The sequence below is a fragment of the Dendrobates tinctorius genome, unplaced genomic scaffold (assembly GCF_039654945.1).
Source record: "Dendrobates tinctorius isolate UK_male_01 unplaced genomic scaffold, ASM3965494v1 ptg000012l, whole genome shotgun sequence".
Taxonomy (NCBI): domain Eukaryota; kingdom Metazoa; phylum Chordata; class Amphibia; order Anura; family Dendrobatidae; genus Dendrobates; species Dendrobates tinctorius.
Window position 1 is genome coordinate 7,159,106 of NW_027361680.1, and position 22,298 is coordinate 7,181,403.

General features: G+C 48.6%; 1 protein-coding gene across 3 annotated transcripts in view; it reads left to right on the forward strand.

Moving 5' to 3' along the window:
- Positions 1 to 22,298, forward strand: part of HSD17B7 (hydroxysteroid 17-beta dehydrogenase 7) — a 114,540-nt gene that overhangs the window by 51,469 nt on the left and 40,773 nt on the right. The window contains exon 6 of one of the 3 annotated variants that reach the window (XR_012226427.1): positions 9,403 to 9,583. The exons of the other annotated variants lie outside the window; for them this stretch is intronic. The gene's annotated coding sequence lies outside the window, so the exon portion shown is untranslated. The remainder of the gene's footprint in view (positions 1 to 9,402; positions 9,584 to 22,298) is intronic. 3 annotated transcript variants of the gene reach the window in all.

A 22,298-nucleotide genomic window follows, 5' to 3' on the forward strand; every position in this document is an offset into this window, starting at 1 on the left:
ATTCTGCTGTGGTTTGCCACCTATTCCATTGTCCAGGTGTCAAACCGCAGGCTAATCTGCAGATAAACCGCAGGTCACTTTACCTGCGGTTTACATGCGGATCCGCACAGAAAAAAAAGCTTGTGAATCCGCAGCGTGTGCACATAGCCTAAAGAAATCAAGTGAAATAGACCAGATTTCAGTTCAAGTCATCGCGGTCTTTTTCTTATTGTGCTGTCAGACATTGAACAACCCTGCAAGAAAAACATTCAGAAATGGCTGTCTAAGACTGTATTTTATACTAGTGTATGACCATGGAGTTTGAAGGGTTTTTCCCACAAATGACATTGTATGTTATCCATAGGATAACAGTCAAGGAGAACAGCAGAGAGATGAACCTGCTTTCACCAGTTTGTCAGGGGATCCTCCAATCGTTAAGATAATTACACATTTGACTGAAGAGTGATGGACGAGGCCGTGGCTGCTTCTACTATTGGGCCAGTTATTGGGGAACTCACTGTGAGCATATGGTATATACAGTGGGTACAGAAAGTATTCAGACCCCTTTAAATTTTTCACTCTTTATTTCATTGCAGCCACTTGGTAAATTCAAAAAAGTTCTTTTTTTTCTCATTAATGTACACTCTGCACCTCATCTTGACTGAAAAAAAAAAACAGAAATGTAGAAATTTTTGCAAATTTATTGAAAAAGAAAAACTGAAATATCACATGGTCATAAGTATTCGGACCCTTTGCTCAGTATTAAGTAGATAATAAATGCCCTAAGCAGCTTCCGGTTGTAACAACTTCCGTCCAGTTGTAACCGGTGATGTCACCGCACACCTCTTTCCATGTTAACCCTCAACACACACACTCCTCTCACCTTTCACCATCTCCACTCACGTCCACTCTTTCACTCCACATACGACCCTTTCTCTCACTCCGTCTCTCATACTCACGCCGTCATCGCCGCTGATCCACGATCCCCGACATCATCTTCCACCGGCGCCATCCTGGATCCAGACGTTCCCCACGCCGGCGACATGTTCTTGCGGCGACACCATTTTGGATCGGCAAAATCCCGCGATACTGAAGATGGCGTCGCCGACGTGGAGGATGTCGGGATCCAAAATGGCGTCGACTAAATCTCGCGAGATTTCGCCGACGCCATTTTGGATCCCGACGGCATCCTCGCTGGCGACATGTTCCTGCGGCGACGCTATTTTGGATCGGCGAAATCCCGCGATACTCAAGATGGCGTCGCCGCGAGAACATGTCGCCGGCGTGGACAACGTCTGGATCCAGGATGGCGCCGGCGGAAGAAGATGTTGGGGATCGTGGAGCAGCGGCGATGACGGCGTGAGTATGAGAAACTGAGTGAGAGAAGGGGTCGTATGTAAAGTGAAAGAGTGAGTGGAGATGGTGAAAGGTGAGAGGAGTGTGTGTGTTGAGGGTTAACATGGCAAGAGGTGTGATGCTATCACATCCTCCCGATGCGATAGCATCGGGCCATAATCTAGTTAAGTAGAAGTACCCTTTTGAGCTAGTACAGCCATGAGTCGTCTTGGGAATGATGCAACAAGTTTTTCCCTTCACCCATGACAGCACACCTGAGAGAGGGATCCGCCCCGCCAGGACATGAACCTACTGAGATATAAGGGGCGGCACCTCTCCCCCGCTTCAGTTGGGTTCCTGTCCTGGAAGGAATCCCACTGTCGGCGGTGCCTGTCATGGGCGAAGAGGAAAAAAAAAAAAAAAAGGACCCAGGCCCGTCCCGGCGCGGGAATAACAGGTGCCTTACCTGTATCGCTGGCCGTCGGGTGCTGGAGGCACAGTCCCCGGGGTCCTCTGGGGCTCCGGGTTCGTGTGGGCGCAGGTGGGATCCCGGTGGCTCCTGGAAGCCCCCACCGCGCCGCCCTCCCCTCGCTCGCGCCCGCATCTCCATCCCCCAGGCGTTGACGTCAGCGGCGCAGAGGATTGTGGGTGCGCCGGCTGACTTCAGCAGAAGGCAATGGTGTCATGGCGCCGGGTTCGACGCTGGCCAGCTTTCTGAAGTGGTCGGCCGGCGGTCGCAGGGGGGAGGGGAGGAGACACCCACCAGGATGGAGGCCACATTTAAACGAGGAGCTGCAGCAGGGCAGGCGGTGCAAGAATGGAGTCAGAGCAGGAGAGGTCCTTGTCTCTACCTCCCTCACAGCCCTCTGGCCGCAAACATGGAAGCAGCTCGAGCAGCAGCCGCCCCAGTCGCAGGTCCGGAGATTCCTCAAGGTCCAGAGAGCACAGGTCACGTGCTCCGCAGCCTCCTAGTCCGGTACCCTTGATTACGGGTGGTGAGTGATCTTCGTGCATGCTAGCATTTATGTTAATAGGGTTTTTTTGTTGTATGTTTGATCCCGTAGGAAAGGCCCAAAAAAGCGGGAAGTAAGAAGAATAGGGACTGTGCCATATGTAAAACGGCTCTAGCAAGCGACTGGCAGAAAGACCTCTGCGCCTGTTGCATTCAGCGGACCATGGCGGAGGAAGCGCCTAGTTTCGCGGTTAATCTGATATCGGCCCTTAGGTTGGGAATGGAGGGTTCAATTAAGACCCTATTGAAAAAAGGGAGGAAAGGCAGAATCCCCCTAGTTCTCCCTCAAATTCCTCTTCGGCCTCGTCTCAAACAGAACAGGCGTCCTCCTCAGACAGCGACACGGGGTAAGCCATGTTTCCCGGTAGAAGACACAGATGCTCTCCTAAAGGCCATTAGAACAACGATGGGCCTACAGGAAGAGAAAGCGGCTAAAACCCTAGAGGGCGTTATGTTTGGGGGGCTCCAAGAGAGAAAAAAACGGACCTTTCCAGTGAACGAAAAGATCCAAGCGCTTATTGAGAGTGGAGGAAACCCGAAAAATCAGGGCCTCTTCCCTCCACCTCTAAGAGACGATACCCCTTTGAGCACAAGGATGTGGAAATATGGGACAAGGTCCCAAAAATAGATGCAGCGGTATCCAGGTCTTCTAAAAAATCGGCCCTGCACCTGGAAGATTCAGGAGTTCTTAGGGACCCGCTAAACAAGAAAGCGGATTCATATTTGAGGCATGCATGGGAAGCAACAGCGGGAGGATTAAAGCCGGTGATAGCAGACACCTGCACGGCACGCTCCCTGATGATCTGGCTGCAGCAGTTAGAAGAGAAGCTAGCATCAATGGTCCCAAGAGAGAAGATATTGGCAGATATGTATCTCTTACATGGGGCAGCAGCTTTTTCAGCAGATACCTCGGCGGATTCTATGAGATTGACGGCGAGGGCGGCAGGATTATCAAATGCTGCCAGACGTGCACTATGGCTTAAAGGCTGTCCAGGTGACCTGCAGTCTAAAGCTAAACTGTGCTCGCTCCCCTGTGATGGTCGGTTCTTATTCGGGAAGAACTTTAGACGATATCCTGGAAAAGGCAAGCGATAGGAAAAAAGGCTTCCCCAGGTACCCGACAGAGCAGAGAAGACAGCCCTTTCGGAGGTGTGGAAGATACAATAGGGGGTGTCCTCCGGCCGACAGAAGAAGATGGGAGGATAAAAGGAAAAAAGTCGGGATTTATGTTTGGTGGGGGTACCTCCACCTCACAAAAATCGCCACAATGACGCCAGTATTCCAGTAGGGGGGAGATTGGCACTCTTTTCCCAGGCCTGGGACAAGATCTCCTCCAATACCTGGATCCTAGGCGTCTTAAGAGAAGGCCTGAGAATCCCCTTTGTTCGCCAGCCAAAAGCCGTGTTTGTCATTACCCCTCTCAGAAAGGCGACCGAAGAACAGTTGGCCTTGGAAGCGGAGATCCTGAACCTGATAGACAAGCAGGTCCTTTACGAAGTCCCAGACACACAGAAGGGAAGGGGGTTCTATTCACCCCTTTTTCTGAAAAAGAAACCAGACCAATCGTTCAGGACAATTATAAACGTCAGAGGGCTCAATCCGTGGATAAGGAATCAGACCTTCAAGATGGAGTCGGTGACTATAAAGCTACTACATCAAGATTGTTTTATGACCGTAGTCGATCTGAAGGATGCATATTATCACATCCCTATCCATCCAGATTACCAGAAATACTTGAGGGCAGCGCTTTATATCCAAGGCGTACTGAGGCATTTCCAATTCAGAGCTCTTCCGTTTGGCATATCTGTAGCCCCGAGGGTTTTCACCAAGGTCATAGCGGAGGTAACAGCCTTCCTCCGGATTCACGATACGGTCATAATACCCTACCTGGACGATTTCCTTCAAGTGGGCAGCTCAGAGGACCACTGTACGGTACAGTTGAGCCGGGTGACCAACACCTTACAAGAATTAGGGTGGATAATAAATTTTCAAAAAGTCAAAACTACCCCTAAAGCAACAGACCTTCCTGGGATTTATCCTGGACTCAGGGCAGCAGGAGTGTCTGTTTCCGGATACCAAAATAGAGAAGGTGCAGAACATGGCTTTGGCTGCCCGAAACCAACCTCAGATGACGTTGAGGAAGGCGATGTCTCTACTAGGTACCCTGACGTCCTGTATTCCGGCGGTCAGGTGGGCTCAATTTCACACCTGTCAACTCCAGTGGGAGATACTATCAGCATAAAGATCGCTAAGAGGGCATTTAGAAGGAAGGCTGGAGCTTTCTGGTGGCTGGACAGTGCAAACTTGGCCTCAGGAATACCTTGGGACAAACAGACGACAGACGCAAGCTCATCGAGGTGGGGGGCACACCTAAGGGGTCAGGGGTCCTGGACGCCTCCAAAAAATGCGGGCATCCTCCAACCTGAGAGAACTGTGTGCAGTGAACAAAGCCTTAAGCCACTTTATTCCCCTACTCAGGGGTCACAATGTCCGCATCATGTCGGACAACAAAGTAACGGTGGCGTACATCAACCACCAAGGGGGGACAAGATCACACTCCCTAATGAAAGCAGCAGACGAGATCCTTGGCAGAGCGGAGCAACACTTACACTCCTTAACAGCCTTACACGTAAAAGGGGCAGAAAACATGGAGGCCGATTTCCTGAGCCGCAATACTCTGAGGCAAGGAGAATGGGCTCTAAATCGGTTAGTTTTTCAAAAAATAACGCAGCTTTGGGGAAAACCCAGTGATGGACCTCTTTGCCAACAAGCACAACAAGCAAACAAAGGTTTTGTTCACTAAACCCGAAGGAAAATCCATGGGAAGTGGACTCATTGCACATTCAGTGGAGCTTCAGGCTAGCCTATGCTTCCCCCCCCAGTGGATCTGATCCCAATAGTTGTCAAGAAGATCAGGAGCAATCAAGCCAGAGTGATTCTATTAACCCCATTTTGGCCCAAAAGGCCCTAGTTTACTCTACTGCGGAGAATGTCCCTCTCCGATCTATGGGTTCTGCCAGAAATCCCGGACCTACTAGCTCAAGGCCCAATATTCCACGCTCAATTCAAAGGATTCCATCTGATGGCGTGAAATTTGAAAGGTCGCTTTTAAGGGATAGAGGTTTCTCTCCCGGGTTGGTGGCCACCCTGCTTAAGAGTACAGTTCCTAGGTAAGCCGTTAGAACAAGAACCCCCGATTAGTGCCATCTTGGAGTTTTTACAATCGGGGTGGCAGCTGGGGTTAGCAGTAAATACGCTTAAAGTTCATTTGTCTGCACTAGGGGCGCTCTATAACTGCAACTTGGCAGCAAATAGATGGATAGCTAGATTCATCAAATACTGTCATAGGGCTAGACCGATTCCAATACCCAGAATAGCCCTCTGGGATTTAAACCTAGTACTAGAGGCCCTTACATAGGAACCATATGAGCCGTTACATCAGCTCCCCATAAAATTTCTGACCCTAAAAGCCATCATTTTAGTGGCCCTTACATCGGCCTGTAGAATAAGCGACTTGCATGCTCTCTCAGTGAATCCACCCTATACACATGTTTTTCAGGACAGGGTGGTACTAAGAACAGACCCCGCTTATCTGCCTAAGGTAGCATCAGATTTCCATCGGGGTCAGGAGATTATCCTTCCATCCTTCTGCGACAATCCAAAAAATTCAGGGGAGGAAAAATTCCATAGTTTGGACTTCAAGAGAGCCCTGCAAGAATACATATGTCACTAGCCAGTGGAGGAGGTCCCAGTCCCTATTCGTAGCTTTTCAGGGTGCCAGGAAAGGCTATGGGGTTTCAAAAGGGACTATTGCTAGATGGATTAGGGAAGCCATTAGTGTAGCCTACTCAGCTAGTGGTGGTCCGATTCCTGACGGCATTAAGGCTCATTCCACCAGAGCCGTGGCGACCTCCTGGGCTGAAAAGGCAGAGGTATCGATTGATCAAATCTGTAAGGCCGCTACCTGGGCCTCACCTTCAACCTTCTTTAAACACTATAGATTAAACCTATCCTCCTCTGCTGACTTAACCTTTGGTAGAAGGCTGCTGCAAGCGGTGGTCCCTCCCGAAGGTGTTTCGAAGTCTCCAAAAATCTCTCAGGTGTGCTGTCATGGGTGAAGGGAAAACCACCATGGTTACTTACCGGTAGCTGTTTTTTCCGGAACACATGACAGCACCCGTATATCCCCCCCCCCTTTTTCACCGTATGGGTGTGCACGTTTAGTAGCGTGCTTTTTTGTGATGTGGTGTTGGATTAACATGTACTAACCGGGAAGTCCTCTCAATGCACTGTAACCCAACTGAAGCGAGGGAGAGGTGCCGCCCCTTATATCTCAGGTTCCTGTCCTGGCGGGGCGGATCCCTCTCTCAGGTGTTCTGTCATGGGTTCCGGAAAAACCGGCTACCGGTAAGTAACCATGGTGGTTTTCACACCTGGATCTGGGGATCCTCTGCTGTTCTTCCTTGCAGATGCTCTTCAGTTCCGTCAGATTGGATAGTGAACGTTGGTGGATAGCCATTTTCAGGTCTCTCCAGAGATGCTCAATTGGGAATTTTTATTAAATCAAGGTCATGCCAACATACCTCTCCTTGGTGAGCTTATGTGGGTGCTGGTTGTAAGATGCGCTATGTCTAAGAATTTTTTAGATTCTCCAGCTTTCAGAATATCTTCGCCCCAGGAGGTCACAGGCTGTAGATATTGCCGTCATGTTTCCTATTGAGATTTTACTTTTCTATAGAGATAAAACATGACATGGATTGCATCATCCATCCGTCGATATTAAGTTGTAGGTGTCACGGCCCCCGTCGCAACCCGCTGTACTCACCTGCCCGCTCACGCGCCGCGGTCCTTCTCTCCACGTCAGCTACGGCGTCCTGTGACCGGCCTGCGACGTCGTTGCATGCTTTGCGCATGCAACGTAGGCCGCGAACGCGTCCTGCCTCCTTTTCTTATGCTCCGGCGGTGCCCTGTCCTGGAAGCACCGCCGGACCAATGGGGGCTGCTCCCAGGCTATTTCAGGCCGCCCTCCTGTAACGGAGGCGCCTGATTGTCGTGTCCTTTCCTGCACACTAGGCTCCCGTTCCCTTGTCCTGTGCTCGGTGCCCGGTCATTACTTCTCCCTGTGCTTCCTTTCACAGTCTGCCCGTGCCTGACTCCTGCCGTCCTACTCTGGTCCTGTGTCCTTGCTCCGTCCTGCCTGCCTCCTGCCGTCCTACTCCGGTCCTGTGTCCTTGCTCCGTCCTGTCTGCCCGTGCCTGACTCCTGTCGTCCTACTCCGGTCCTGTGTCCTCGCTCCGTCCTGCTTGCCTGTGCCTGCCTCCAGTCTTCCTACTCTGGTCCCGTGTCCTTGCTCTGTCCGGCTGTCCATCACCAGTCTCTCCACCCTATGCCTCACACTGTCTTTGGGCTCGTGGTCCTACTCCAGTCTATCCCGAGCCGCCCCTCTTGGTATCGATTGCCGTGGCATTTGAACCCCTGAGCCTGCTCCTAACGGTCCCTCTATAGGGGTCGGCTCCACCTGGTTACTAGCCCGGGGGCCCCTCGGTGCCACGGTCCAGAGGGTCTACTCCTGGAGTCCTGCCTCGCCTAGTGGAATGCTAACAGTAGGGGGTTAGAATGACCTTACGATGAAGTGAATGAATGCGTTATGTTCGTCCCTTCTCTACAACGCTGAAATGATATCTCTCATAAATATCGAATCAATGCAAATCTCAATATACATCACGGATGACTGGATTCAAAGCGTCTCTGACAAACCCCTTTAGACAAAGAAAGCGCTTGCCTCAGAAGTGTACTTCTCCACCTCTGCGTAAATGAATCCCAATCTTGGTGGCTAGTTTCCAGAGCGGATCTCTGCTGTTGTAATTACCTTGTCACTGCTGGTGAGGTCCCTACCTCAATGGAGGTTGGAGTGTCAACGTTCTCACTTCCCTAGTTATAATTAATCCCATATGTTCATTGTGCGGTCTTTATGGATTTTTTAATGTTCCTCTGCAACAAAAACGTATTGAGGGGTTGTCCTGCAGTAGGAACCTCCTTAATGAACCAGAATGTAGAGCAGCCAACTTGTATCACACCAGTGCTGAATCACTTCATTCTCCGGTTTGGTTTTGGCCCTAGTGGATAGACCATTATTGATCATAAAGTAATAACATATCCTAACAGGACAAACCCTACACTGTGCTACACCTAGTAACCACCACAGTACATATGCAATACATTGTGACTTTAGGTGTAAAGGTGAACATTTCACCTTGTGGAGAGCACTAAACTGGTATAAGGAGACTTTTATGCCATGCAATGCTTCTCTGGGAGTGTAGTTATCCAAATATCCTCTTCAGAGAGGAAGACAACTTAAACCATAATGCCACCTATTGGATGTAGCAATCTTAAAATTCAATATTGACCTTTTTATTGAGGACTGCCACATTATTTAGAAAAATAAAACAAATCAGACACTCCATTTAAAGACACTTGTTTACCCCTCACCAGTGCAAAAGTAGGAGATTTGGTTTGGCTAGGTGAAAGACATATTGTCACGCTCACCTCCCCGGCTGGCATGCTCACCTCCCCGGCTCTCGTCTGCTCTGCGGCTTCTGCAGCCCCTGCCCTGATCGCCGCTCTCCCGGGTCGGTCTCCTGTCACCGCCGCTCCCTCCACCTCGGCCACGGCTCCTCTTCTTGCGGCGCCATCGGTCCCCGCTGCCGCCCGTGCCTCTACACCGCCCGGTACTCTCCGGCGCTTCCGGTCCCTTCGGCCCGCCCCCTCTGCTGGCACCTGTTAATCATCTGTCCTGCGACCTGCTGCTGCTCCCTCACAGGTATGCAGGCGCGTTGCTAGGTACGCCCCCTAGACCTGGCGCCCAATCCCCTGGTCCCACGGCACTGCTGCACTCTGACCCTTGAAGTCCCACTGCGTACCCTATATCAGGCAGCCTCACCCTATGCTCTCTGCCTGACTATCATTTGTGGTATCGGGTCCACGCTCTCCTGCGTTCCTCCTGTCTCTGCGCAGAGTACCTTTCCTGGTCCTCCGCTAAGCTTCCCTGTTTGTGACCTTCCTGTGTTCCCTTCCAGATCCAGTCCGTTCCTGCCTCCGTCTTTCTGCTCCTGTGTCTCGTCCTGTACCTGTTCCTGCCGTCCGCCATTGCCATCCACTTCTGTCTCCACGGTTTCAGCAGCCATCCCTGCAGCTGTCGCCATCTCCCGTCTGGTCGCCTGCACGTTCCTGCCTGCATTCCCTACCGGCTGTTCCCAGGTATCAGCTCCCGCGGCGATAGTCTCCCTTGGGTCTGCCCCTAACGCTCCCTGGTACACCTGGCCAGCTCGCCCGAGGGAGGTTCGTCGTCGCGGTCCTGAGGGTTCACTTCCGGAGGTTCCCAGTCTCTCAGTACCTCACACATATAAAGGGATCTGTAAAGGAACTGTTAGGATTGCAACATCTAAAGGGTGGCAATAGAATTCAATTCCTCTTCCTATCAGACGAGGATATTTGCCTATCTTGACTTGCTGCTGGCAGAATACTGGGGCTAGTATTTTATATACTATATGAAGCATAGAATCTTGGAATACTCTACCTGATAGAATTTGAAAGCTAAGTGCTACATGTCAGAATTGGCACTCATTAAATTATTACATTTGGATTGCTATATGAAATTTTTTTGTCTTTCTAGTTGAGGAAGTATGTAGTAACTTCAGGAAGAAAGTTCACAGCCTGATACTGTCATCTCTTACCCCTTGTGAGGCAGTGACTGGTGTCACCGGTAGCGGGTTGCTGTTTGTTCTCCCATGATGCACATGGAGGCATATTGAGGCCATGAGGGGGCATTGTAGGCGTAGATAAGATTGCATTGGTGATGCAGTGACTGATGTCACAGGTAGGGCTCAGTGTGTGTTCTCCCCAGGATGTGTATGAAGGCAAATGAATAGCCATTGGAGTGCATGGTAGTCACGGGCGTAGCTGTGACTGCAATGCAGACTAGAAATAATAAAAATAAGTGTAGTCTTGGACATGCTGGTGTACAAGGCAGATGTACGGAAAACCTGCTCTGGGATGTTATTTTGTGAAACAGACTGTAGGATGGTAGTCATGCAATCCATTTTATTCCAGGCCTGGGTTTTTCATGTGGCTGAAGGTCACAGGTTTCTTTGTTAAAAGCCCTGCAGGAAATGGTTTGGGTGTGTCAGGTGTAATGTCAGGTGTAATGTCAGTGTGAGTCTGGTGTTTGGCGGGAGTGCAGAGCATGAGGCTCTGCAGAGCACTAGCTGTGTGTGAAGCGACACAGGCAAGCGGAGCTGAACAGCCAAGGCAGCTGGAAGGTCTGGCACCAACAGCGTATACATCGGTGCAAACGCCCATGGCAGCCAGTCAAAGGAGGACTGGCGTGTTTAGTGCCTGCAAACAGGAGGATATGGTTCCTGGATGTGATCCAGAGGATATCATGGACTGTGTTATGCTGTGAGTAAACAGACATTGACACGGCGGTGCAGTTGTCCACGGCAACGGGTGAAAGGGAGGTCCAGCGTCTTTAGTGACTGTAGTCTAAAGGATGTCATGTAGTATATAGTGCTGTGAAATAGACAGTAATATTATATGCACTTGTGTGTGTGATTTGGACATTTACAGTGCCTTGCTAAAGTTTTTGCCCCCCTGGAACTTTTCAACCTTTTCCCACATATCATGCTTCAAAGATACCAAACGTAAATTTTTGGTGAAGAATCAACAAGTGGAACACAATTGTGAAGTTGAATGATATTTATTGGTCATTTTATATTTTTGTGGAAATTCAAAAACTGAAAAGTGGGACGTGCAATATTATTCGGCCCCTTTAACTTAATACTTTGTTGCGCCACCGTTTGCTGTGATTACAGCTGCAAGTCGCTTGGGGTATGTCTCTATCAGTTTTGTACATCAAGAGACTGAAATTCTTGCCCATTCTTCCTTGGCAAACAGCTCGAGCTCAGTGAGGTTTGATGGAGATCTTTTGTGAACAGCAGTTTTCAGCTCTTTCCACAGATTCTCGATTGGATTCAGGTCTGGACTTTGACTTGGCCATTTTAACATCTGGATGCGTTTTATTTGTGAACCATTCCATTGTAGATTTTGCTTTATGTTTGGGATCATTGTCTCGTTGGAAGACAAATCTCCGTCCCTGTCTCAGGTCTTTTGCAGACTCCAACAAATAAATTTCGTTCAACTTCACAATTGTGTTCCACTTGTTTATTCTTCACCCAAAATTTACATTTGGTATCTTTGTTTGAAGCACGATATGTGGGAAAAGGTTGAAAAGTTTCAAGGGGCCGAATACTTTTGCAAGGCACTGTAATGCCGTGAAGTAAGGCATTAAAGAGATTTTTTTTGTCTAAAAGCGCCAAAACATAAAAAATTATATACATGAGGTATCGCTGTAATCGTACTAACCCGAAGAATAAAACTGCTTCATTAATTTTACCACACGTGGAACAGTATAAAGCCCCCCTCCAAATGAAATTCATGAATTGCTGGTTTTTGCTCATTCTGTCTCCCAAAAATCAGAATAAAAAGCGATCAAAAAAATGTCATGTGCTTGAAAATGGTACCAATAAAAACATCAACTTGTCCCGCAAAAAACAAGACCTCACATGACTCTGTTGGCAAAAATATGGAAAAATTATAGCTCACAAAATATGGTGATGCAAAAACTATTTTTTGCAATAAAAAGCATCTTTTAGTGTGTGACCGCTGCCAAACATAAAAATCCGCTAGAACGCCACTTTGACACGTCCTGATATTTCCGGTACAGGAGATGTCAGTGTCCGTGTGTGTAATACTTGAGGCATGCGTGTGCCGCATCAGTACCACACGGACGGGCTCCAGGGAAGAAGCGTTACAGTAAGCGCTGTTCCCCGGTGCCGGGTGCTGAACACGGCTCTCATCATTCTCCCCTGCTCTGCAGGCGATCGGTACAAGCTGGGGAGAATGAGGAGAGCAGTATTCAGCACCTGGCGCCGGGGAACAGCGCTTACTGTAACGCTTCTTTCCCGGCGCTGATGCATGTCACATGGATGACATCCATGTGTGTTATGCATATGTACGTGTTCTGGATGTTTTGTGGCCTTGCTGACATTAAAAAATTTACATGTTTTGCCCATGGACACATGGTCCGTGGGAACCCAGACATGTGCACAGACCCATTCACTTGAATAGGCAAATAGCACTCGGTTCCTCCTGAGTCTCTCCGCATGGCTGCCCAATGGTATAAAATTCTGTGACACACCCATGATGTCAACATGATCACTTCACCCCTAGATGAATTCATTGAGAGGTGTAGTTTGTAAAATGGGGTCACTTATTGGGGTTCTGCTGTTTTGGCATCTCATGGGTTCTCCCAGTGGGTCATTGCACCTGCAAACCACAACAGTAAAATCTGGTGCTCCTTCCCTTCTGAGCTCTGCCATGTGGCCAAACAGTGGTTTACCTACACATATGGGGTACCAGCCTTCTCAGGAGAAAAATTGCACAATAACTCTTGGAGTCCAATTTCTTCTGTTACCCTTGGGAAAATAAAAAAAACTGGGGGCGAAAAGATAATTTTTGTGGAAAAAATGTTTTTTCTTTTTTTATAGCTCTACGTTATAAACTTCTGTGAAGCACTTGGGGGTTCAAAGTGCTCACCACACATCTAGATAAGTTCCTTAGGGGGCTTAGTTTCCAAAATGGTTTCACTTGTTGGGGGTTTACACTGTTTAGGCACATCAGGGGCTCTCCAAACGCAACATGGCGTCCGAACATAATTTCAGCCAATTCTGTGTTCAGAAAGTAAAATGGCGCTCCTTCCCTTTCGAGCTCTGCCATGCACCCAAAACAGTAGTTTACCCCCACATATGGGGTATCTGCATACTCAGGACAAATTGCACAACAACTTTTGGGGTCCAATTTCTCTTGCTACCCTTGGACAAATAAAAAAAAATGGGGGCAAAAAGATAATTTTTGTGGAAAAAATATGATTTTTTTATTTTTACGGCAGTTATAAACGTCTGTGACATACACTTAGGTAGGAAGGAAGGATCATCCCCGCGCTGCTGCAAGAAGAATTCCAAAAATTGTAGAGGTTTCAACGTGGTTTATTCTACGCGTTTCAGGGTTCAGGTGACCTCTTCATCAGGACAACCACAAATATTGTACCATTGTATTGTACTAAACTTCTGTGAAGCCCTTGGGGGTTCAAAGTGCTCACCACACATCTAGAGAAGTTCCTTAGGGGGTCTACTTTCTAAAATGGTGTCAGTTATTGGGAGGGTTCAACTTTTTAGGCACATCAGGGGCTCTCCAAACACGACATGGCGTCCAATCTCAATTCCAGGCAATTTTGCATTGAAAAGTCAAACTGCGCTCCTTCCCTTCCGAGCTCTGCCATTTGCCCATACAATGGTTTACCTGCATATATGGCGTATCAGCGTACTCAAGAGAAATTGCACAGCTTTCGGGTTTTCTGGTAAAATTGTAGGAAAGAAAGCGCACTGATTTAAATGTAAATGTATAATTAGATTGTAGGTGAATATAGGTGTCACTCGCCTTTTATAAATCTTGATATCTTGCATATAGGTCACTTAGGACCATTAGGTGTTCAAAGGTGGATTTCTTCTGTAGTCGGTATGCTGCAAATCCCTGAGAGCTAGTAAGTCACTCAGACCAAGTAACCATAGGAATGTTATCCAATAAATATTGTGACAGTATACCTGGGAAAGACCTTTTATACTGTCGAAACATGTTGATGTGCTTTTTCTTGAGAAATATTAACCCCTTCCCGACCCATGACTCCTACGTAGGCGTCATGAAAAGCAGTGCCTAAACGACCCATGACTCCTACGTAGGCGTCATGCTATAAATCACCCTCCTGCGGGTCGGGTGACTGGGGTCAATGAAAGATCACCCGACCCGCGCACACACAGGACCCTTTCTACTTCGCCACGGGGGGTGGCTTAGCCCCCACGTGGCTACGATCGCTCTGATTGGCTCTTTCACTTTCAACAGCCAATCAGAGCGATAGTAATATTTCATCAATGAAATTTGATGAAATATTACAATCCAGCCATCGCCAATGCTGCAGTAGCATCGGACCTGGCTGGAGACAGTAATCTGACCCCCCTACCGACTGACGACACCGATCGGCTGCCGCCACCGACTGACGGCACAGATCGGCTGCCATAGTCATCATCAGCTCCCCCCCTTCCCTCCGTTCCCCCCAGCCTTCCGATCCCCTCACCCTCCCCGGTACCTCCTGTACCTCTGGCGGTCCCGGTGTCCTGCATCATGGGCGCCACCATCTTGGAAAATGGCGGGCGCATGCGCAGTGCGATTGTAATATTTCACCAATGAAATTTGGTGAAATAATAACAATCAAGCCATGGCCGATGCTGCAATGGCATCGGCTATGGCTGGAGACACCGATGAGACCCCCCCCCACCGACTGACGGCAGTGATCGGCTGCCACAGTCATCATCAGCTCCCCTCCCCCTTCCTTCCGCTCCCCCCAGCCTTCTGATTTCCCCCCCCCCCACCTCCCCGGTACCTCCTGTCGCTCTGGCCGTCCCGGTGTCCTGCATCATGGGCGCCGCCATCTTGGATAATGGCGGCCGCAGATTCCTTCATTTTATTTTGATCACTGTGATAAACTCACAGTGATCAAAATAAAAGTAAATACCCCCCTCCCTGTGTCTCCCCCATAGGTAGGGACAAATAATACAATAAAGAAATATTTTTATTTTCCCATTAGGTTTAGAATTAGGGTTGGAATTAGGGTTAGGGTTAGAATTGGGGTTGGAATTAGGGTTGGAATTATTATGTTTATTATTATTATTATTATTATTATTATTATTATTATTATTATTATTATTATTAATTTATATAGCACCATTGGTTCCATGGTGCTGTACATGAGAATGGGTTACATACAGATTACAGATGTCACTTACAGCAAGCAAACTAACAATCACAGACTGATATAGAGCGGAGAGAGGACCCTGCCCTTTCGGGCTTACATGCTACAGGATGGTGGGGAAGGAGACAGTAGGTTGGAGGGTTACAGCAGTTCCAGTGATGGTGAGGCGGTAGCTCAAGTAGTGGTGAGGAGGCAGCGGGGATCACTGCAGGCTGTAGGCTTTCCTGAAGAGGTGGGTTTTTCAGTCTTCGGCTGAAGGATCTGAGTGTGGTTGATAGCCGGACGTGTTGGGGCAGGGAATTCCAGAGGATGGGGGCTATTCGGGAGAAGACTTGGAGGCGGTTGGGCGAGGAGCGAATAAGTGTGGAGGAGTTAAGGAGGTCTTGGGAGGACCGGATATTCCTTGAGGGAAGGTATCTGGAGATTAGTTCAGAGATGTATGGAGGAGACAGGTTGTAGATGTGACATGGAAATTTGATTAGGTAGATATACCCTTGTGCGTGCTGTGGCCTGGTCTTATTGAGCGCTCAAGGAAGGAAAGACGCCACACCTGGTTAGCAGCAATACCTTCCAGCAAAACTCTACCGGTTTTATTGAATATACTTGGTTTTATCAGTTGTACAGAAAGGAGTGGTTACTCATTAACATAAAGGCTGAACTTCTTATCTAATTGGTCAGTTTAATTACATGAACATATATGGGAGAGTTTACAAAAAAGCTGATTCTAGCAATATAATTTACGGCCCATTGTCCTACAGTGTCGGCAATGTTCTGCTATCGACTGGCACATCTGGCCTTACTTCCTCTTCTGTATGTCTGGGACAAATGTCACAAGACAATGCTATCACGTTGGGTGTTCAGACAGGCTTCATGGGGTTAGGTCATCTTTAGCCACTGATTATAGAATTCAAACTGTGAATATGTATCTAGGTGAGTATATAGAAATATATAATATACTATGAGAATATAGCCTATAGCAGGCAAGTGATATCTAGATGAAATACATATACATATATTTTTCCATAACAGATGGCCTTGTAGGTCAGTATTAGTAATTTGAACTGGATACGCTGAGGGAATGGGAGCCAGTGAAGAGATTTGCAGAGGGGAGAAGCGGAGGAGTAGCAAGGAGAGAGATTAATTAGTCGGGCGGCAGAGTTGAGAATGGACTGGAGAGGTGCAAGGGTGTTGGCAGGGAGGCCACAGAAAAGGATGTTGCAATAGTCGAGGCAGGAGCTGATGAGGGCATGCACAAGCATTTTAGTAGACTGAGGGTTGAGGAAGGAACGGATTCTGGAAATATTTTTGAGCTGGAGGCGACAGTAGGTGGAGAGAGCTTGGATGTGCAGTTTGAAGGTCAGGGCAGAGTCAAGGGTTACTCCGAGGCAGCGGACCTCCGGTACGGGGGGAAGCATGATGTTGTCAATTGTTATAGAAAGGTTGGGTAAGGAAGATCTGTGAGATGGGGGAAAGATGATCAGTTCAGATTTGTCCACATTAAGTTTGAGGAAGCGAGAGGAGAAGGAGGCTATGGCTGATAGACACTCAGGGATTCTGGAGAGCAGAGAAGTGATGTCTGGGCCAGAGAGGTAGATCTGAGTATCATCGGCATAAAGGTGGTACTGGAATCCGTGGGACTTTGAGTTGTCCCAGACCAAGTGTGTAGATTGAGAAGAGTAGGGGTCCTAGAACAGAGCCTTGGGGGACTCCCAACAGAGAGAGGGTGGGATGAGGAGTTAGTGTGGGAGACGCTGAATGTGCGGTTGGAAAGGTATGAGGAGATCCAGGATAGGGCGAGGTCTTTGATGCCAAAGGAGGAGAGGATCTGTAGTAGGAGGCAGTGGTCAACTGTGTCGAAAGCAGAGGACAGGTCTAGAAGCAGGAGTATAGAGTATTGTCCGTTAGCTTTGGCTGTATGTAGGTCGTTGGTAATTTTGGTCAGAGCTGTCTCAGTGGAATGATGAGGGCGGAAGCCAGATTGTAGATTGTCAAAGAGCAAGTTAGATGAGAGGTGGGAGGAAAGTTCAGTGTGGAGTTAGGGTTGGGATTAGGGTTAAGATTAGGGTTAGGGTTGGGATTAGGGTTAAGGTTAGGGGTGGGTTGTGGTTGGGATTAGGGTTAGGGGTGTGTTGGGGTTAGGGTTGTGGTTAGGGTTATGATTAGGGTTAGGAGTGTGTTGGGGTTAGGCTTGGAGTTAGAATTGAGGGGTTTCCACTGTTTAGGCACATCAGGGGGGTCTCCAAATGCGACATGGCGCCACCATTCCAGCCAATTTTGCGTTAAAAAAGTCAAACACTAGTCCCTCCATTCTGAGCCCCAATGTGTGCCCAAACAGTGGTTTACCCCCACATATAGTTGTGGCCAAAAGTATTGACACCCCTGCAATTCTGTCAGATAATACTCAGTTTCTTCCTGAAAATGATTGCAAACACAAATTCTTTGGTATTATCTTCATTTAATTTGTCTTAAATGAAAAAACACAAAAGAGAATGAAGCAAAAAGCAAAACATTGATCATTTCACACAAAACTCCAAAAATGGGCCAGACAAAAATATTGGCACCCTCAGCCTTATACTTGGTTGCACAACCTTTAGCCAAAATAACTGCGACCAACCGCTTCCGGTAACCATCAATGAGTTTCTTACAATGCTCTGCTGGAATTTAGACCATTCTTCTTTGGCAAACTGCTCCAGGTCCCTGATATTTGAAGGGTGCCTTCTCCAAACTGCCATTTTTAGATCTCTCCACAGGTGTTCTATGGGATTCAGGTCTGGACTCATTGCTGGCCACCTTAGAAGTCTCCAGTGCTTTCTCTCAGACCATTTTCTAGTGCTTTTTGAAGTGTGTTTTGGGTCATTGTCCTGCTGGAAGACCCATGACCTCTGAGGGAGACCCAGCTTTCTCACACTGGGCCCTACATTATGCTGCAAAATTTGTTGGTAGTTGGTATACCGTTTGCAGATAGGGATAAGTTGAAATCACCAAGGGTAAATACCCATATAATCACATAAGCATATAGTCACTTACCCATATTGCCACTATACCCAAGGTGAGTGCCTCACTGTCGCCCCCGACGCGCGTTTCGCCACAGCTTTATCAAGGGGAGATGTCTGCCTGATGATACTAGTCCACATATATATCCAAATTCCCAGGTGCCGGTAATTATGACGACACATGCCCAGAGAGGCCGGGCGACGTTAATGCAATGATCCGCCGCCATCACAAGAGTCGCGCGCATGCGTTGTAAACAACCACCCATATGACGTCATTATAATGACTCAGATGACCGGAGCATAGCACGTCAATGTCAGTCGCACTGCGCACGCGCACCAAGTAACGGCCATTTTCCTGTAGATCAGATGCGGGCTGCCATAATGGAAAGGTCTCTCTATTAATAAACTAGCTTGTTCAATCAATATCGACTATGTGGGGACAAAGTGACCGCTAACGGCCCTAACTTCCATACAGAGCCAGATATCTCCACTATATCTACATTAGAATAGTCAATATTTACAAATATTTAAATAATGAAATTACAGACAAGAGAATGCATGTTATGCGCCGATATCGGTCATACTGCGCACGCGCACCAAGCTGCTGCCATTTTCTTGTAGGTTTGATACAGAAAGAAATAATAAAAGGATATCTCAATTGGTAACTTAAATTGCTCAATCTATATCAAATATGTAGGGACAAAATAGCCACTAACAGCCCAGACTTCCATATAGAGCAATATACACCAGCTATATTTATATTAGGATAGTCAGATGACAATCAATCTCATGACTAAGCAATAAAAACATATACCGTATTTTTCGGACTATAAGACGCACCGGACCATAAGACGCACCCCAATTTTCAGTAGGAAAATAGGGAAAAAAAAAAAAAAATGTGTCAAATGGGGGTCCGTCTTACAGTCCGAATTCAGCTTGCCTGGGAAGGTTTCCGGCACAGGTGGAGAAGTAGTCACAGGGGTCATTCAGTGGTCCAGGCTCGTGCGGTGGCGGCTCTGTGCTGGGGCAGGTTGGTTGTGCTGGGGCAGCAGTGCTGGGGCAGCAGTGCTGAGGCAGGGGCAGCAGTGCTGAGGCAGGGGCAGCTGTGCTGGGGCAGGTGGGCTCTGCGGTGGGGGCAGCTGTGCTGGGGCAGGGGCAGCTGTGCTGGGGCAGGTGGGCTCTGCGGTGGTGGCAGCTGTGCTGGGGCAGGGGCAGCTGTGCTGGGGCAGGGGCAGCTGTGCTGGGGCAGGGGCAGCTGTGCTGGGGCTGGGGCAGGTGGGCTCTGCGGTGGTGGCAGCGGGCGGTGCTCTGCGGTGCGGTGGTGGCAGCGGGCTGTGCTCCGGTGCAGGGGCCGCGGCTCCGCCGGCATTTCTTTGCAGCCCGGAGGCCCCCGCAGTTCCCTTGCTGGCCGCCGCCATGTTGCGGTGGATGCCGGAAAGATGGCCGCCGGTCCGGGGACGGCGCATGTGCAGCTTCAGATCTCGTCCCGAGATCTCGGGGGACGAGATTCAAATCTCGGCAGCGAGATCTTGTCCTCCGAGATCTCGGGACGAGATCTGAAGCTGCGCATGTGCCGTCCCCGGACCGGCGGCCATCTTTCCGGCGTCCATGCTCCCGGAGGCCACCGCAACATGGCGGCGGCCAGCAAGGGAACTGCGGGGCCTCCGGGCTGCGAAGAAATGCCGGCGGAGCCGCGGCCCCTGCACCGGAGCACAGCCCGCTGCCACCACCGCACCTCAGAGCGCCGCCCGCTGCCACCATCGCACCGCAGAGCCCCGCCCGCTGCCACCGGCCACCAGGTTAGACCGTGTATTGCGACCATAAGACGCACCCCCCACTTTCCCCCAAAATTTTTTGGGAAAAAAGTGCGTCTTATGGTCGGAAAAATACGGTATGCTGTAACATAACACAACAACATCAATATAATACAAATAACATATATCTTGTCTATAAATACATAATTTGTGGACTTGTTCGTTACAAATGGCTAATTAAGAGAGACAAACTCCCATAATCGATTCTCCATCAATCCAAATCGATAGGCTATAAAGGGAAGATAGTAATTTCATTAAAGGGAAGGTGCCATCCAAAAAATTTTTTTTCAGCAATTGAAAAAATGTAAAGAATTAATGTTTACATTTTCTTAAAAAATATTATCATTTGTTTTTAATTTTGCAAAATATGAAAAATAATTTTAAAAAGTTTGGCATTTCCACTTGTTAACACTAGGGGGAGCAGCTACTGAAATCTGGCACAAAAACCTATGACATCTAGGAACACAGTGAGCAGCCATTTTGATGGGGCCTGCAAAGTTACTGACTGTCTTTGCATGTAAAATCTGGATCAGAACGGCCATCAATCAGCCTGATCCAGACTTTGCAGGCAAAGACCCCATTCCCCTCCTCAGATCCTGTCCTGGCGATGTGTGAAAGCGAGGCGACAGGCGCAGTCCGGGGTGACGCTGGGAAGCAGGATGGGGGAAATGTAGCCATACAGTAACGATAAAAATGAGACCCCTCTCTTCAGCTGCCTCCCCAGCCCTCCCCTGACTGCACCTATTACCCCTGACCCGTGTGCAGGGGCTCAGCCAGAACCACCCTAGAATGGGTCCCCTTTCAGCAGATAATACTGCCATAATGTTCTCACATAATACCGCCATATAGATCATACCACCATGTAGATCACACATAAAACCAGCAGGGTGACAGCAGCACAGAGTATTTCAGGAGAGCAGTATCACACGGGATAGGATTAGATACATGGCTCAGCAGTCAGCATCACACAGGAGAGGATTAGATACACGGCTCAGCAGTCAGTATGACACAGGGGAGGATTAGATACACGGCTCAGCAGTCAGTATCACACGGGATAGGATTAGATACACGGCTCAGCAGACAGCATCACACAAGAGAGGATTAGATACACGGCTCAGCAGTCAGTATTACACAGGATAGGATTAGATACATGGCTCAGCAGTCAGTATCACACAGGGGAGGATTAGATACACAGCTCAGCAGTCAGTATCACACAGGATAGGATTAGATACACGGCTCAGCAGACAGCATCACACAAGAGAGGATTAGATACACGGCTCAGCAGTCAGTATCACACGGGATAGGATTAGATACACGGCTCAGCAGACAGCATCACACAAGAGAGGATTAGATACACGGCTCAGCAGTCAGTATTACACAGGATAGGATTAGATACACGGCTCAGCAGTCAGTATCACACAGGATAGGATTAGATACACAGTTCAGCAGTCAGTATCACACAGGAGAGGAATAGTTACACGGCTCAGCAGTCAGTATCACACAGGATAGGATTAGATACACGGCTCCGCAGTCAGTATCACACAGGATAGGATTAGATACACAGTTCAGCAGTCAGTATTACACAGGATAGGATTAGATACATGGCTCAGCAGTCAGTATCACACAGGATAGGATTAGATACACGGCTCAGCAGTCAGTATGACACAGGGGAGGATTAGATACACGGCTCAGCAGTCAGTATCACACGGGATAGGATTAGATACACGGCTCAGCAGACAGCATCACACAAGAGAGGATTAGATACACGGCTCAGCAGTCAGTATCACACAGGATAGGATTAGATACATGGCTCAGCAGTCAGTATCACACAGGAGAGGATTAGATACACGGCTCAGCAGTCAGTATTACACAGGAGAGGATTAGATGCACGGCTCAGCAGACAGTATCACACAGGAGAGGAATAGTTACACAGCTCAGCAGTCAGTATTACACAGGAGAGGATTAGATACACGGCTCAGCAGTCAGTATCACACGGGATAGGATTAGATGCACGGCTCAGCAGACAGTATCACACAGGAGAGGATTAGATACACGGCTCAGCAGTCAGTATTACACAGGAGAGGATTAGATACACGGCTCAGCAGTCAGTATCACACGGGATAGGATTAGATGCACGGCTCAGCAGACAGTATCACACAGGAGAGGATTAGATGCACGGCTCAGCAGACAGTATCACACAGGAGAGGAATAGTTACACGGCTCAGCAGTCAGTATCACACAGGAGA